Source organism: Diuraphis noxia, unplaced genomic scaffold (genome assembly GCF_037042655.1).
Source record: "Diuraphis noxia isolate RWA-SAM2 unplaced genomic scaffold, SU_Dnox_SAM2 contig0002, whole genome shotgun sequence".
Lineage (NCBI taxonomy): Eukaryota > Metazoa > Arthropoda > Insecta > Hemiptera > Aphididae > Diuraphis > Diuraphis noxia.
In genome coordinates, this window is record NW_028301712.1 from 50,714,723 (window position 1) to 50,735,073 (window position 20,351).

The window sequence follows — 20,351 nt, forward strand, 5'->3', positions numbered from 1 at the left end:
ATATATCAGGGCTTAAAACCGTTATCAATAAAGTCGGTAATCGGCTCCGTCAGGAGCCTAAAATTTTTGAAAACAGGTAACTGGTTATCGTTTTATTGTGATATTTTGGTAACCGGTAACCGTTTCCATAAAGATATTTCAAACACTATAATAACCGTTAATCGTTTAAAAACCGTTGATAAGATTTTTTAGTAATCGGTTACCGGTTAAAACCGGTTTTAAAAAAATCATTTTTTTCAGTTTTTTATCATATTTTTAAAACAGTTTATTAAGGGCATTCGTGGGTTGATAACAAAAGTATTATTATTTAATGCATAATCAAAAACTTAATATGCTTTAATTTGGTCGGATTTCCTTCAATAATTTAAATATTTATTTTTTCAAACCACTTTGAAGTTTAAACTGTTTAAACTTTAAGCTTTAAAGCATATGATCGAAATAATGGCGATCTTAATAAATAAAAAAAAAAATTTTATTGTAATAATTTTCTTATTTATAACATTATAATTGTAAGAAACTGAAAAAATAATTAATTTTTCAAGATGACACCAAGAGTGAAATATTGACACAGATCTTTTTGGTAATAACTGGAGTTAGGATGTTGATGACCTAAAAAACACTCAAAAATTCCCTAAAAAAAATGCAAAAATGCCCTAATAACTTCAAAAAATGACCTTAAAAATGATCTAAAATACTAATTAAGTAAGTAAAAAAACTCATTTATAAATAATAATTTTTATTAGAGATATGGGTATGATAATGGGTGTAATAGTAATTTAAAATATGAATTATAAATAAATTTCAATACTAATCAGCGCGCGGGGACGAAGGTCGACGACGAAGTTTATGACAGTATTTATAATATTATATAGTTATACACTTATATCTATTTATATAATATATGTGATATTCACAACAGATAAGCAATACTCGACGGATATTAATTGTGTAAAAAAATTTAAAAATAGCTGGAAAATTAAATTTAACTATAATGTTATCAGGACATAATTCAATTAATAAATTCCATGAAAAAACCGTTGATTTTTTGGTCGGGATTCGGTTTTGTTTATAAAACTGGGATTGAAAATACGAGGTAACCGCTTTGATGTTAATATTTAGATATTTACCTTGATTACCGATTAACAATAACCGCTTCCAGGATTACAAAACTAAAAGCGATTACCGGGTTTCGGTTCTCAAATATACGGGTTTATACCGGTTTTCGTTACAAACCGGTTACCGTTTTTAAGCCCTGATATATATATAACATCACGGATAGTGAAAATAAATAGGTAGGTACGATTTGTTAATAAAAAAAAATACTCATCATTCAGAGCTGAAATGGCCGAAAAACGTAGTCGTATATAACGTAATAATATTATAATCAGTTTTCCATCATGGCATAAAAGTATACAGTTGTGTAGTAAAATAAATCAAAAAAGTGTAGTTATTTAGATTTTCTATTTTTGTACTTAGGTATCATAGTATAATCTATTTTCTCAAGATTACCAAAGAATGTTGCCTACTTGATAAATATCGATTCATCATCGTTCTATTTCAAAAAAAATAAAACACTCATAATTTTTTGTTAATCCATTGCGATATAGCCTCCCAAAATTGGATGATTAAGTTAGGTTAGTATTAAGTTTGGGAGGCTAAACCTAGTCAATGGATTAACGAAAAATAAAAATATTAAACGTGAAAATTCATTAAAAAAAAAACTCTATTCGTTTATGAAATTTTAAGTATAGATTTGAAAATCAAAAGTTGATAGAGATTTACCTGATAAATATAAAAAAAATATAGAGTTTTAGAACAGCATAAAGCAAAATTTTAATAAAAAATATTTGATAAAAGTAAATAGTTTTTAGAAATAACGATAAAACAACGCTTTATTTCATTTTCTTTTAACAAAAGGTAATTCAACCTACTGTACTAGGCCACGTATTTCAAAAATTATACATAATATGTTTTGAATGCCTATAGCATCTTTCACATGTTTATTATTATTGTACAAACAATTTGTGTACATAGCTGATTTCGTTTTCTAACTGTAATAGAATATTTTTCGCTGAATTTTATACATCAAAACTAAAACTTAAAAAAGTATAATTACTATAATAGATATATTTTTTAGTTTAAAAAAAAAATAAAATTAGTTTTTTTAAATTATTGTTTCTTATGTTATTTTATATTTCTCAGTGAAAACTATTAATAATTTAGTGAAAGGTTCTAATAAAACACTGAGATACCCGAACTCCGATATAAAAATATCGACACAGTCTTAATTTCATTTGATAAGCCATTTTAATTATCAATTTTAAGAAATTCGCATGTCAGTATTTAGTAGAAGATAATTATGTATAATATAAAAAATAATTTATGTTACCTTCTAATATCGATTAGGCCCTTGTCGTCGAAGCCTCAACCCTACCCCTTCCCGCCAATAAAAAAAAAAATATTTTTTATATATTGTTTTGTTAAAAATAAAAAACTTATTTATACATGTATTTGCGTACGGCGTAAAAGTTATCCGCTGCTGGAATGTTATTATGTGATGGTATTGCTTTCCGGGCAGTTCATCCTGTCTAATTAATAATATTCAGTATTAGATAGTCGAATAAAACGTCTAGTGGGATAGATTTTAAACCTTGTCTTTCAATAATATTCTTCTATAGGTACAGTTTACTGTTTCACACGTCATACAAAATATTATATTATTTATTAACACTATATCTTCTGCGTGTATAATTTGAATACAAATTTTTCATTGCAAGTTTAAAATATTGAACATTTAATGTAATAGATCTCCTAACTTATTCAAATATTCTTTCACTTATTCACATAATATCAAAAATAATATAAACTTTATAGTTCATGTTGATGAATACAAATTTTAAAATGTCTGTAACATAATCAACAACTTCCGAAAATAAAGCCGGGACTTATAGCATTTGCGGGTTTTATGAGTAGATATTATAGAGAGTCGTACTATTTCGATTCACTTATCTTTTATCTACGATTTAAAAACTCAATACTTTATACTCATTCAAATTTCAATATCGCCGATGTTATATATCGGTGTATGAAATTAATCAAAAATATCGTGTTTCGAAGAACGAAAAAATCTATATCTTTATACATTTTTATTCAATAGCAATATACGTTTGGAAGGCGTTTACAGAAATTTAAAACAGAAACATTATCGTTATTTTATATGGCCTAAATAAAAGTGTATTTGACAATTTCATTTGTGTTTGAATTATACCAATATAATTATACTAGGTGTTATAGTCGGTATATGCGGAATTGTTTATACTATTTGTTCATTTGTAATGACTAGGAGTATCCTCGAAATGTATTCATATAAATTTTAGACAACTAAAAATGTAGCCCCCTCCTCTTTTGACCTGCCTAGGTACTGAATCGACTCAAGCATTGCATTGAATACACATTATTTTATCAGATGAAATAACAAAAAAATAAAAATAACAATTGTTATGTTCGCCTACAAATTGAAAATAATATTATTCATGTAGGTATAATAAATAAATAAAAAACGTATTGTGAACATTATTTGCTTTGTATTTAGTGGGTATGGAATGGGAATAGATCGCTTATATAAGAAATCGAAATATTGATTTTATTTTATTTATTATTCAAACTGTTCAAAGTTCACAATTTTTATTATTTTCTTATATTAAATAAAAATGATTTTTTTTAATCATAGTTTAATAACCATTGCAATTTTAACTGTTGTAATTTGTGTTATGCCTGCTACTTCTGATAAAGTAGAACGGTTGCGAAGTAAGGAATACCTTATTGATATACTAGTATGATTATATTTTGTATTATAATGTATTATTTATTTTATCAGCATTGATATATATCAATTTTTTGATAAACTGTAATTAATTATAATTATGTTATTAAATATATAGATTAACACAAAATGGTTAGAAGGTAAAATGATGTAGGTAATCGCCTAAAACTAAATTGTTCTGGAAAACCAAAAAACAAAATATTTCAAATAAATTGTATCACAACCTTAGAACATCAAACAAAAATCGTTTTGAGATTTAATAAGTTAAGTCATAGGACTTATACGTTTTGTATGGATTAATTATTCATAATAACAATACAATTATATAGTTATAGCTAATTTTAAAAAAAGGCTCTTACGCCCTTTTTTCCTGTACCTGCAGGCACTTACAACCCATATATTATGTTCTATTGAATACAATCGCTTTCATAATTTACAATTATTATTTATTAATGAATGATGATTTGTAGTATTTATTTCAAAAATGGTATTATATTTTAATTAAGTTAAATGTTTAAAATTGTTTTGTGAACATGATAAAGTTAACTAATAATATCCATATTTAAGAAAATAAATACTAATAGGTATACTTCAATCCCTAGTAAATAATTATAACTTAATACCAGCCAAATATTTACCTGAGCTCCAATCACAGTTTATTTTTGAAATTTTTTTTGTTTTGTTTCTAAGATACCTAGGTAAATTTTAAATTGTAATAATGAATACAATATATCGAGTTCTGGTATAGGTCAGTAAAGTAAAAAATTAAGTCATAGCAATATAGAACATGGTTTTTAAAAAACTTAGTTATTTAACAAAATAAGAAAATACTTATTAATTTAGTTAATGATTAATAATAATAACGTTTAAAAAAAATCAAGTTTTAAATATAAACATAACTTCATGGCCTACTCTTTTTAGTGAATAATTATGGCTTATTTATGTAAAAACAAAAATAAAATAATAAGTAACTCTTGAATAAAATGTTTAACAATTAATAGTAGCACTTTCTTGTGAATCATAAATTTAGTGAATGTCTTAATCAGTCTTCTATTGAATTTCGTTCATCAATAATCAATGCTGGACTGGTCATCGCATTTTACAGTACTGACAGAACGACATAATTAAATTATTAATTGATGTAACTGCGAACAATGACACTTTCGTCCTATCACGTTTCACTGAAGGTCGCTTGTATCTTTTAATTGACGTTCGCATACATTTTTCAATCCCTCCAATTATATGAAGTATACAACCACATGTTAAGACATCCATTGTAAATAATAAATAAGTGATATCGATGTTTATGTTGGATGAATCGATGTAAATTTTGCCATTTAAGACAATGCGCAAAATAGACGATTTCAAAAAAGTGGCGCTTACGCCCTTTAACCTTCTAACCATATAATGTTGTACGCTATTTATTATAATTTAATTATACATAACATTATAATGTAGGTAGTAAAATTGTTATAGATTAACATTTTTATCAAAACTGATTCACATCTAATTGTTGTGCCAATGTGGAATAGAATGTAGATTGCATATAAAAAAAAAAAGCGGGTAAGTGGATGTCGCTCTGCTGTACATTAGGGGGTGGGGTGGACCTCTGACTAGGGTAGGTTAAATTTGAATGCAATGATAGGTATCATTGTATACGAAAAACGATTCTGAACGGAGATGATTTGTCAGTCTAGGATATATTATATTTAAATATTGTCATATATTCTATTTTGAAACAAATATTTTATTTTTCAATTAGGATGCATTTTGCATAAGGCATAGTTAATCAATTTTTCCAAAAACATTGCATGCAGTTATCATTATTCATAATACCTTATATTATCATAGATATACATATACCTGATTAGTATGGAAAACTTAGTGTTGTATTTTTAATTTTTAGTAATAAACACAAAAATTGTTATGATTTTTCAACTTCAAAATTACTTGCAAATTTTCGCGTTTTCGAAAGATTTCGTAAAAATTTGAACTATAAACGCTTATAAATAAAATTGTGATTAACGATTTTTAATTTTTTTTTAGCTACAATAAAAACAACTCATAAGGAACCTTGTATTAAATTTTCAAGTTTTTTTGGTCATCCAAAATTTTTTTACTGACACTTCAAAAAAAAATTCTCATAAAAATCGAAAATTTCAGTGGTCTATAAATAACTCAAGAAAAGTCAAAATGTTTGAAAATTGAACTGTATATAGATAACACTAACATAAACATTTGGTGAAAATTTCAAGTATTTGCAGTGATTAGTTTTTGAGTTACAACCATATAAAAAAATCGATTTGGTCGAAAACTGGATTTGCATAAAATTCCCGTTTTTCTGTCATTTTTTTTTTGTTTTTCTCGATTTTTTTGAAAACTGTTGGAAAATGTTTACTTTAGACCACTATAATGCATCAAGAATATTCACTATTATATCGGAAACCACCCCCAAAGTTTGAAATTGAAGCATTATTTTGACTAGTTATGCTGTAAACAGACACACAAAAAAAAAAAACACACATCATTGTAAAATCAATATATTCATCACTTCGTTCAGAATCTAAAAGAAAGTATTTTCACGCAGAAATATATTAGGAGGTTATTACAAATTTTATAACTTATACAATTCAGTTGGCATATTGTAAAACTTGATTTTGATTCACCTAGTCAAACACTGAATTAATATTGTTTAATAATATTAACAATAACTTCATTTATTTTTCTACATAGGCTTCGAAAATAATTTAAAAATAAATTATGTACCTAAGTATATAAAAAAATCGCACAGTTTATATATTCTTATAGTCTATAATGTGAATATATTATATCGTAATTTGTAGTAGATCGATGACAATATGGAATAACACAATGTTTTTTGTTTTTAGAAATATGTGCTGGTAATATTTAAATTTAATAAATAATATTTAATAAACAAATATTACTGAAGTTAAAATATTTATGATATTCTGCATACTTAAAAAAAATAAATGGTCGATAACTCATATTGCGTTTTCTTTATGTTTGAGATCAATGATCATAATCCTAATTTGATTGACGTTGATTTCTGTTTTAAAATCGATTTGTCGTACATTAATTTTTATAACTATTAGAAAAGTATCTTTAAAAGAGCGTATTAATTATTCTTCGAAAGTAACTTTTTAGTATATTATTATATAAATATTGTTCGAGCCGGAAACGCTACAATAACATGGTTAGCGCCCGGGCACCGTATGTACTCCGCAACGCCTATAATACCTGACTTGACGCACACCGACCGATCTGTATAATGTATGTGTATATAATATTATGTGGAGCAAGGCTCAAAGGAAATTAACGCGTTCGCCAAGCAGCTCAATGAGTGCTAATCTATGGGTGGTGTGTGCATATTTATCCCTTAGCTACACGCACCATTTTTTTTTTCAATAATTACACGCGCGGTGTATTTTATACACCAATTTATTTTACGCAGAAATCAATGTCGTATTGCATATATATTTGACTTCATTTACTGATAAAAGAACAAAGTACTACTTAATATTGTTTTAAATTTAATTATAAAAAAAATTTAATAAAAAAAATTTGTTATTACTATATTAAAATTGATAAAAGTAAAAATATCTTATTGTCTAATAATTTTTACTAACTTAAATTAAATATTACTCATTATCCTGACTTATTACTCGTATACATCTTTCACATCTGACAACAGCTTTTACGTGCTCTTTACATGTACCTAAACTTCTGACACGAAGAACATTTTATTGTTGTCACCCTATTTTTAGCTCTTTCACACAAATAACACCGACTTCGTATTTTTGTTGGAGGTTCTTGAACGTCCACTTCTTTTGTTTCATATTTTGATAAAAAAGGTTTTATGTCAGTAGGGAGATTTGTCATCTGTTATCTTTCACTCAAGTGATTATTCATCAAATTTGTTGAAAGTGATTTTAGAAATTACCTCCTATTCTTATGTTTTTTTTCTATTTGTGTATTGTTATACAGAATATTTGCATTTATACCTGCAATGTTGAGAAAGTGAAAAAATATTGATAAAGGCCATCTGCGTGCTCTCCTAGAGACTGAATAATTCCCACACATTTGGTCGACAGTGTCCACGCCTCCTTTTGTGGAATTGTAAAAGTGTATAACTTCAGGTTTTTTGTCTCACGATTTACTGACGTATCATTATACATAGTTGATAATAGAATAACAGCTTTATTTTTTTTAGGAGTATATGATGTTATCATTATTTCTTTTTGAAATCCAAAAAATGAAGAATTAATTGTTTTATTTTTACGTGGTTGAAAGTCTACTGGAATCTCCTATTTATTATTTCTCAATGTTCCTACTATAGTTGTTTGCTTTTTTAGTAATTCAAGAGATAACTAGTATACCAATTATCACATGTTAGGTTACGATTTGTTCCCGTTACATTGTCAAGTAATCTCATGACAATATCAAATGGCTTGGAAGACATATTGTAAGGCCCGTCTGGTTGCGTCCAACAATAAATTTCTAAATACCCCGTATAAAATGATTTTGCATCAACCAGTGCAAATATTTTCAAGCCATATTTTGCAGGTTTACTTGGTATATACTGATTAAAACTACAACGACCTCTAAATGGGACTAACATTTCGTCAATGGTCAAATATTCACTAAGGCAGTAACTTGTCTTACAATTATATACAAATTGATCAAGCATTGACCTATTTGACCTCACAGCAGTTAGTTTGTCCTCAGATTTTTTATTATTTCTAGTTGTTTTATCGTCGAATCTTATTGAATTAAAAATAAAAAGGAAACAGTTACAGTTATACAAGCCCGAAAAACTTCAATCCCAGTACCATCTGTAGCCCAACGTTGAAGAAAGTTGGTGTGATTCCCTTTTTTTATTCCTGACAAAAACAACAAACCAAAAAATGCCATCATTTCATTTTTTGTTATAAATTTGTCATCTCTATCTCTTTTATAGTTTTTTTGAACTGTCGAAATATACATAATGGTGTAATGAATAATTTCTTCAACCATTTTGTCTGAAAATATTATGTGAAAAGCCCCTACTTCATTTTGAATTTCTTCAGTTGTAAATTTTGAACCAGGTATTATATTTATTATATTTTTTTTTAGTTTTAGCGAATTTACTTGTCAATGGTGTCTTAGACCATTTTGTTGCTTTATCTTTACAGATAAAATATACAAGCTCAATATTATCATCATCACTATCGGAATCATCAAATGAACTGTATTCCAAGCACGAGTTATTGTCATGATCAATATTATTTACTATTCTTACTTCATTGTCGTCTTCATCACCTCCCCACCTCCCACTTCTTCTTCTGACTATTCCATATCTAATAAGTCATTCACATGATTTGGCGTAAGCTTTGACCTATTATAATAATAATAGTATGATTATATAATAATTAAATATTAGAAAAATAAACAGAATTATAGGACGTAGAAATTACTTACATTATTACTCACGCGGTGTATTTCATTCACCGATACAAAAATATTTTATACGCAGCTTGTTTGTGCGGCTACAAACATCAAATGACGACTGAAATGGATTAATAACTATTACATATTAGATAAGAAAAGGTTAGATTAGGAGAATAAATAAATACAAACTAAAATAGAACAAGATAAACAAAAATATTGGTGTACAAAGTACACCAGCGCGTGTAGTTAAGGGTTAAACTAATGGTAAAGGCGATTCAATAATAACTAATGGCCTTCTTGGCCAATCAGGTAAAAAATGTTTATGTGCAGCTATTAAGCTTACATTTATATAAATATAAATTAGTGAAAATATGACAATTTAGACCTTTTTTAGCCAGTTGATAAATCTAATATATAAAAATCTCGTGTCACGATGTTTGTTACCAAACTCCTCCGAAACGGCTGGACCGATTGTCATGAAATTTGTCGTGTATAATAAATAGGTCTCAGAGAGTGATGTAAACTATTTTTCACATCCCTATTTTTATTTTAAAGGGTGGCTCAAACGGGGATTTTTTTAACCTAAGACAAATTTTTTTTTTATAGAGTTGCCGTTGGTTACCAAACATATTAAATTATTATTATTATTGTTTTTTATTTTTTATATTTAATCTCTGTTTCATATATTTAATCAATGGCCACACCGATCAGTTGCCGTTGTCGCCGCTGTCATCTGACGTATTTCCATAGATATAAACATAAATTTATTTATTTAGTTTAATATGAACTATAATTGTATCGATTTGTGTATTTTGTACAATGCCAGCCAGCCGCAAGAGGTCTGATTTGGCCCGTCGAACGACCAAAAGTACAAGTATGCGAGATAGAAGAACACAAAGAAGAGACGACAAATCCAACCAAACAATGAAAATGTACGTGTGAACATGGTGCGATTGCGTGAGGCACACACTGAACAAAATGAAATAAGACGATTATAAGCGCGTCAATTCGTAGTTGACACACGCAGAGAAAATTACCGACAACGCCAACAAGTACATAGAGCATTTACATCCAATTCATTCCTTCGTCTAGCATTCGAGTATGGGCCCGATATTGAATATTACACTCATTCGAAAGTAGAGATTGGTGCTACGGACAAGGAATGTCCGCATTGATAAAGAACGTTAGCTCGAAAGCTTATTATACGTATCGTATGATGATTAGACGCGGTCAGGACGACGTCATTCTACGGTATCGCGAGCTTTACCAACAATTCATGGTCGATATGTACGTGAAGATAGAGAGCGAACGACTACGATATTTACGATATAATCAACAAAAGCTGCGTGCGGAGAAATACATTCACTTGCGAGACGCTATTCTGTGCAACGCCAACACCACCGAAATTGGTAACTCTATCATTCTACCATCATCGTACATAGGCAGAGTACGTCATATGCAAGAATACAGCCAGGATGCTCTAACTTTCGTGCGCGAATACGGCCGACCATAATGTAATCCAAAATGGCTGGAGATAACATCTTTGTTATTTCCAGGACAAAATGTAATATATCGTCATGACATTACAGCACGTGTGTTCAAACAAAAATTAAAGTATTAATGAGTTTCATTACAAAATTACATGTATTCGGTCCCACACGTTGCTAGATGTATTCAGTTGAATGGCAAAAACGAGGATTACCTCATGCACACATTTTGGTTTGGTTAATCGACAAAATACGTCCTGAAGAAATCGATACTATAATTTCTGCTGAAATTCCAGATATGTCTACTGATACATTACCGTTTGATATTGTTACGGTAAACATGATTCATGGGCCATGCGGTAATCTGAATATTTCATCGCCATGCATGGCAAATGGAAAATGTACAAAGAGTTTTCCTAAAGAATTCAGTAACGATACGATCACAAATGTCGACGGATATCCAATATATCGTCAAAAAAATACCGATAATGGCGGGCAATCTTTTACAAAAAATATCAAATACGTAGACATTGACATTGGTAATCGTTGAGTGATGCCATATTCGCCTCTGCTGAGTAAAACGTTTAATGCTCATATTAATGTTGAGTTCTGCAGTTCGGTGAAGAGCATCAAATACATTTGTAAGTATGTGAATAAAGGAAGTGATATGGCTGTATTTCGTATTAAAATACCAATGTGAATGCTCCTCCGGTGAATAACAACGATGAAATAACGCTCTACCAAATTGGCCGGTACATCAGTTCCAATGAGGCTGGCGTATCTTTGGTTTTCCAATTCATGAACGGGATCTAGCAGTTATTCATTTAGCAACTTTATTGGATGGTGGCAGAACAGCTCATTCAACATTTAATGTCCCTTATAGATTATAAAGACATTCACAATATGCCTAATATTATGGTTATAGATATTACAAGTTTGAAGTTGAGTTTACGCTCAGGTACAAAAAAATATGAATTGTCCATTGTGTGTCGAATATGTGCACACAAATATTTTTTTTTACCCCCTAATTAAGGAGATCTCTAGCCCAGTTTCTTTTTAATCGACCGCGAGTTGGTAATGAAAGGGAGGACATATATTTAATGACGGGGTTTGCGTGATTTTTTAATTTTGAGTGGAAATTTTGTAGTGACTTTTTGCAAGCTCATTTACTGTTGGTATTTTTAAGTCGTTGTGGAAGGCTGCATTTGTTAAGTACCATGGAGCACTGGTGATAAGTCTAAGAGTGATTGACTGGAAAGCTTGTATAGAACGAATGTTTGCGGTGTCGTATACGCCGATCACCGGTTAGCTTGGTGTGTGTGTGTGTTGCTTCACACCCTGATGATAAAAGTAATGTATATGGCGATTAGGAGCTCGGTCGCAAACTAATGTTATATTTCACAAATAATAAAAGTTAATTTTGATAAATTAATTTATATGTAGCATTAAATCTTATAATTACTTACGAGTTTGTAATACATTTTTAAAATTTCAAAATAGTTTTTTTTTTTTTTTATCAATTATCCCGCGGCAACATAGGCCATTGGGAAGGGGGTGGTAGTGTAGGTTTGTGGATCGGTAAGGTGTGTTACACGTGGGTGAGTTTTTGGCAGAATTTTTATTGGGACACCCGTAGGTTTCTGCCATGCCCCAGAGTGGGGGATTGCGGCATTTGTTCTCCGGACATCGTGACTTGCCCGGAGAAAAATGTCGCCCGATGGTCGGGGATTGAACCCGGTCCGTCTGAGCCACAGCCGACGCGTTAGACCGCTCGGCCACATCGTCCCCCAATACTTTATTAGCCATAGGTACTACACTATATTATAGTAAAAATTCTTCGGTAAAATATGTTCAAGATTTTTGTTTTTTTGTTCAACGATCTTTTTAGGATGAATCTTTCAAGGCCAGCCTAGAAAGTCAAACAAATTAACAAAACTTGAAAATAATTTATTGAGATATCACATAAAAAATGATCTTTAAATTATTTATAAACACTAAATATTTAAGAAATAAGTAGTATTCTTTAATATAGCATTTAGCGTTTCATGAATGGATAATTATATATACGTAACTGAACCATAATAATAATCGTATAATTTAAAAATTTAATAGATATTCTAAAAAACTATACAACTTGTGAGGGTAAGTTAATATTTATTAATTAATACGTTAACTTTATTATTATCATGGTATAGTTTAAATAAAAAAGGGGTAAGTGAATGACGCTCTGCTGTACAGTCGAGAACAATTGGGTTACTGTAATGGATGCTATTAGGTAGGTATATTTGAATTTAGTGATATAGTATCATAAAATACGAAAAGTGATTCTGAGCAGAGACGGATTGTCAGTTTAGGATATTTTATATTAAAAATTAATTATATTGTTAATATTTCAAACAAATTGTTGGTACCTATAAAATAAATTCTAAATTAATCAAACCAGATTAATTATGTACTCGATCCATTCAGTCATTCATAGTATACACAATTTATTATAAAATATTAATATCAGTTATTAATGATATTAACCATTACAATTGGTGAACAAATACACTCGAAGTCACCTGATGGTAGAACGCAAAATCAAATAGACCACATACTAATAAACAAAAGGCATGGTAACTGCATTCAGAAGGTGAGATCGTATAGAGGAGCCGATGCAGATACCGACACTACCTACTGTATGCAAAGTTCTTTCTAAGACTGTCAGTGAAATAGAAAATGTCATCGAAAAAAGCCAGAAAAAGATTCAATGTACAACTATAACAGTAGTTAACCAACAGTAGAGGAAGACAATGAAACTGTCTATTACTACACAGCAGAACCAAAGATAGAAAAACCTAAACAAGAAGAAATCGACAATATAATCAATAAGCTTAAGAACAATAAAGCACCTGGGGAAAACAATATAGTGGCCGAGTTACTGAAAAAAGGTGGGGCTGAAATAAGAACAAAAATTATGGAGATGATGTCAATTACATAGGATACAGAAACCCTTCCAGAGAACTGGAACAGTGCAGTAATATGTCCTATATTAAAAAAGGGGGACCCGACCAAAACAAAGAACTACTGAGGTATATCTCTCTTAGACACGTGTTACAAAGTGTATACGTCATTAATATTAGAAAGGATTAACCCAAATGTTAACGAAATAGTCGGGGAATATCAAAGTGGTTTTAGAAAAAGTAAATCGACATTGGACCATATTTTTACACTGAGACAGATAATGGTTAAGTTTTATGAATTTGATAAAGATCTGCATCTTATATTTATAGACTATAAGCAAGCTTATGATAGTATTGATATGGAAAAACTATGAGAAGCACTGGAGGTACTAGGCATTCCTAAAAATTACGTAAATCTTATAAAAGGATGTAACAATAGAACTGTGTGCAGAGTTCGTTTCCTGCAAGAAATGTCTGAAACCTTTGAAGTAAAATCAGGCCTCAGACAAGGTGATGCTCTATCACCCACCTTGTTTAATCTAGCATTAGAAAAAGCAATAAGAGAAGTATGGGACGGTCGAAAAATGGAAATATGTGGGGAACGAGTAATATTGGCATTCGCAGATGATATTGTAGTAATGTGAGAAACTAAAGATGAAGTCATAAATACTACGTCCAAACTCTTGAAAGCAAGTAAAACCATAGGACTGCGTGTGAATGAGGAAAAGACGAAATACTTAATGGTAGCAAGAAAAAGCTCAAACATAGATCACATAACAGTAGATGACTATAGTTTCAAGAAAGTGGAGGTATTTAAGTACCTAGGTGTTAACATAAATAGCAAAAACGACAACCATGAAGAAATCAATGAGCGAATAACATGCGGCAATCGATGCTACTATAGCATAAGGAGATTCTATCTACGACCGATAATCACATACGCGAGTGAAACATGGTCACTGACCAAAGTAGACAGCAAACGACTAATGACCTTCGAAAGAAAGTACTGAGAAATATATACGGCCCGAAATTCAATACAGAATCACAAACTTACGAAAGAAGGAAAAATCAAGAACTACAGGAGTTATTATATAACAGGACAAATGTTATTTCATATATAAAAAGCAAACGTCTAGAATGGTTAGGACATGTTAGGAGAGCGGATGGACAAGTAATAAAAGAAGTTTTATAGTATTATGTTATTATTATATTATTAGTAAACAAAATAAAAGAAAAAAAAAACGTCCATTAGGAAGACCAAGGACCCGATGGGTGGACGTTATAGCTCAAGATATCAAAAACATAGAAGAAGAATCATATTTTGACGACGCATACGATAGAGAGAAATGGAGAGGTGGAGAGATTTTGTGATGGCAGCGATGGCACTTAATGGGACGATAATGAGCTGAGGAAGAGAAAGAAGAAGAATTACCATTGAAACAATATATATGTTGTCTTTTATTAAATTTCAAAGCTGTTTAAAAACGAATAAAATTTTATCGACATCTATAAAAAAAAACTAAATAAAATGAAAATGAAAATGTCTATAAATAACTTTTAAAAACTTTTAAAATATAATCAAGATAATGCTAGTATAAACAATCAATGAAAATTTCATGTATCTACGGTAATTTTTTATTGAGATACTACACCAATATCCAAAATCAAAGTTGTCAAAAACTGTTTTTATGTAAAAATTTCCGTTTTTTGTTAATATATATTTTTGTTTTTCCCGATGCTTTTGAAAACTACTGGGGTTTTCAGTTCCCCGCCAGAATACCTATTGAGGTTGAAAGTCGAATCATAATATTTCGATAACCTATTGCGTACACCGACACAGAGAAAAAAAACGTCATTGTAAAATAATCGCTCCTCTCAGAATCTAACGCTGAAGGTGCGTCAACATTAAATTTTATGGAAATTTAAATAAAACAATAATTTCAGTTAGGTAATAACTTGTCTAACCAAAATTGTTTTATATATTATTAGTTTATTACAATTTAATTTTGAACATTTGGCAGAACTAATTGATAATGTGAATGCCAACTGAAATTTATACAATTCTGTCGACCAGTTATTATGTGTACATACAATAGTGTAACTTCTCCCTTAGGTTTGAGTCCCCCCAATTCACAACAAAACCAGCTTATGTGGTAAATGTATAAACTCAAAAAGCCAATACAGTAAAACCTCACTATAACGACCCTTTATTAAGCGTAATCCTCTTTATAATGGAAAATGTCAATAGTCCCGGTGCAAATAACATATATGTAATTTCTACATCTTTATGACGAAAAACTCTTTATTACGGAAAAATGTTTGGTTCCATGCGATTCCGTTATAGATAGGTTTTACTGTATATGAAAAAGTGGAGTGACCGTTCTCAAGAAGACATAACAAAACAGTTTTTAAATATCTTATCGCATTATTAGGTCTATCGGACTGATGAAAAAAGATTGGTATGTTTTAGTCGAAAAACGATCGGTATCGAATCCACTTAAATGATCATACATTTCACACAAATGAAAATTTGTTTAATAATTTAAAAAAACATCAACATTTTTGAAAATGATCATTATCGTATCCTTTAATACAGGGTGTTCGATCCTTTTGTCCAAAATTGATTACCTCTGGTCTTGGAAATGGGTATGATAACTGACCGCGCTCGGTCACTCGCGTTGTTGGCAGCACTGACGTGTCCGTCGCCCTGGTCCGGGCAACGACGCGTACGCCGCCGCCAACGGTAGTCGCGGTTGTTTACGTTTTGTTGTGTGTGGTTCTGTTCCGTTCGCCGTTGCATATTATTCACGTGCTCTCGTGTTAACGGCCATCTTGCCAAAAAGTGTGCGCACACTACTAAATTACTGCTCTTTTGCTATTGCTATATTAGCATATTATAAATTTGCTCAATTTATCCGTCGACTTTATCGAGCTCTCGACCGAATTTATTATCTAACGTTCCGGTATACAACACGACGTTGATCTGCGTGTGAGACGTTCCGGTGCTCCCCGTGATTCAAGTCATTGAATTCTTCAGCCCAAGATACAGCCGCTCCGCCTTCAATCGACGACCCACCAACAGTTCAGCTGAGTTACAGGCAGTTCCGCTCGACATTGAGTGCTCCCTCAGAGCGGTGTTCCCCGTCCCCTTATTTTGTTGATTATTATATATATGTAAAATATATCGATTGTGTTGTAACTATAAAATCACTGTCGGTTATTATTATAAGGTGTTACCTACTTCCCACCAGGCTCCGGAGGACCGTGTGCCCGACGACAACCTTGTTAAAAGGCTCGTTGGCACAAACACAGGGTGTCCCGCAGAGATCTGACATTCTGACAAATGAAATAACTTTTGTTCTAATCAATATTTAAAAAAAATGTCTTTTAAATATTATTCATAGACGCTCGCGCTACATTTTTAGAATACATTTTTTATTTTTTAATACTGAAAATAAAAAACTTAAAAATTGATAAAAATATTTTTCGAAATACCTATTCAATATAATTACTATAATTTACCCAACAAAAATATTGATATTTAAAAAATTTTTAAAAAATCAGCCTTTTGACTTAAATAAGTGTTTTTACCATATAAATTTTTCTGAAAATCAAATTTACAAATTGGCTATATTGGATATTTCGAAAAAAAAATTATCAATTTTTAAGTTTTTATATTCAGTATTAAAAAATAAAAAATAAAAAATATATTCTAAAAATGTAGCGCAAGTGTCTATGGATTATTTTTAAAAGAAATTTTTAAAAATTTATGAGAACAAAAGTTATTTCATTTGTCAGAATGTCAGATCTATTTGGGACACCCTGTATATTAAATATATTATGTATTAGGTACTAATATTATTTAATTTTTATAATCGTATAAAGATCAAATTTTAAAAAAACTCATCAGTATCAAAAATTTTTAACTACTTATCTAATAGTGTCCCACTATACCTACATTTAATTTACAGCAGAGTGGTATCCACTTTCTTATCTTTTTTCCTTTATATTTTCACCTTTTAAAATATCAATAAAAAAGGTTTTGATGTGTCAAACAGTATGAAAAGTTAATACAAAGCTCCTTATAAGGCAAGGGTGACGAACCTTTTTTAGATCTAGTGCCAAATTTTTACAGTACAGGGTTTGAAAATTTTTCATGTGCCCAATGTTTGTAAAAACTAAATAGAATATAATAAAATATATAATGTTGATATAGTAACATAATCGAATCGTGGTAAAAAAAAGTCAGGGTCAAAAAGTCCTAAGCCTAAAAAGTCCGAATTAAAAAGGTCCAGTGTATATTATATACATAACAATATTTAAAATAGTTTATTTAAAAAAAAATGCAATGATTATAAACTATAATTACGTACTTAGTATCATCTATAAGTATATATTATATCAAAATGGATTTCTGTCTGTTTGTCCTTTATGCATTCCTAAACGGATGGACCAATTGCGACGCAATTTGGTACAGAGATATATTAGACCTATGGGCAGAAGATAGGCTAAGTTAAAAAGTGACAGACTTAAATATCATTCAGTTGAATATATTTGAATTGTCTGACTTTTCTCGATAAAACGAATAAATTTACATAATCATAAACTAAATTGATTATCAGTGTAAGTTTATTTATATGTATAAAAATATACTGCTAGCATGATCACAAGCAACGAATTTAATTAACAATTTGAGACATTTAAGAGGTAGCATTTTAAACGGGCTACGAAGTGCACGGGTTCAGCTAGTTACCTATAGTTACCTATAAATAAACACTCGAAACTATTATTCATACAAAAAAATAATATACATAATATATTATGATTCAAATAAAAAATTCAATAATTATAATGTTTATCTAGTAGTATGACTTATCAGTTCAATAATTAACTGTCGTCAAAAAAGTAAAATTAAAAAAAATATCAATAATTATGTTTAATTAGGCCTTGTTCTGATATTATGACCAACTTTGATATTTTTTCTTCGAGAGCAAACGACAACTAATTAATAAAATATCGAACTAAACTAACAAAAATTCGAACTATACTAACAAAAATTACAATTGTTCAGTTACCCATGTACGATATGTACACGATGGACATACCCATACATCACCATAGATATCTCTATCTATATTAACTAAGTATATCGGATGTATAGACTATACGAGTAAAACTAAAAAAAACAGATAATTAAGATAAAAGAAATAGTAGGTATTTTATTATTACAAACAGCCAAAACAGTCAAGTAGTTATTAGTATACAAGATTATTTATTAGTTTTGTCAGGTAAATAATTTAGTTAAAATTTTTATTAATACTAATTGAAATTTTTATAGTACATCACATCGTATTTTTCATCTTACCTAATGATATGTACCCAACTTTTTCCCCACGGACTTTTTATGTTTAGAACATTTTTCCTAGGGCATTTTTACCTCGGACTTTTTGAAAGTATACCAACATAATCAATTTTACACATAGGAATATTATAAATTTATAACTTTTAAAATGTTAATAATTTATAACTTTGGGTTTTTACAGTCAACATTTTTAAAACAGCATAATTATTCGTCTTAATTTTAATTTTTCACGTGCCATTGAAATTTGACAAACGTGCCACTTTTGGCACGCGTGCCGTGGTTTCACCACCCCTAAAATTAAACATTCATAGGCTTGGATTTTTTCAAAAGCATTAAAAGTGAATATTTAGACAAAACTCACCTTTTACATTTTGAAGTATTTGTCATATTATTTATGTAAGTAATGTTTTGACCTTTTTGTAAATGTATTCCGTCACTTGTACATTGAAATGCATGTAGATAATATAGTATGCAGATTAACGGGCAACAATTACATTAGGGGCAGTTACATTGTAAATGTTATATTTATTAACGCCGTGTGGTATTACTGGTATTATTATCATAAGTAGTATAATACGGAAATAATTAAATTTTAGATAATGGAACTACCGACAATGTTATGAATGCGGAGAGTACGTATTTTAAATTTAAGAATTAATCAAATTTTAAGTTTTGCATAATATCGTGGCCGAGTATAATAATTATACTTCCCTAGTTATTAATGTATACTATACCACCCAATTAATGTCCTAATATGTATATTTAAAACTTTTCTGATGAATGTGAAATCATAAATTTCCAAAAACTCTTAACGTTTAATATTAAGATACTGCTTTTAAATAATTATATTTAATTTAACTATTTGTATAAATTATTTGATTTTTTTTTTTAGTGAAATCATGTATGCATTTTCATTTTTATATTTTGTTTTGCTAATTTATTAATATTTATTAAATGCAGTTTGTTATAGTTTTGTAACAATGAACTGTAATGTCTAGTACTTTTTAATAATTTCTTGATAAGGCCGGTCGTTAAATTTATAAAAATACGCTTTTAAATTTTACTAAAAACGATACTTTAAACATATAGAGTTGATTGTTGTAATTTTCCATTTTGCGATCCAATCAACTAATATTTATTTAAATAGTATGTTGTATGTAGTCTTTTTATGATCGATCCTGTTTTCTGCTGATGACATATATTAATATAATTATGATAACGATATTATTGATAACAATTGAGACCGATTGAAATGCTCGAAATCAAACAAATTTCATGATTGAGAA

At 29.6% G+C, this 20,351-nt stretch overlaps 1 long non-coding RNA gene across 1 annotated transcript; it reads left to right on the forward strand.

Moving 5' to 3' along the window:
- Positions 1 to 3,630: 3,630 nt before the first annotated feature.
- On the forward strand, positions 3,631 to 19,697 carry LOC149058632 (uncharacterized). The gene is made up of 4 exons (XR_016190175.1): positions 3,631 to 3,807; positions 6,712 to 6,723; positions 12,871 to 12,900; positions 19,662 to 19,697. It is a non-coding gene; the product is annotated as an uncharacterized LOC149058632 (long non-coding RNA).
- Positions 19,698 to 20,351: the final 654 nt, after the last annotated feature.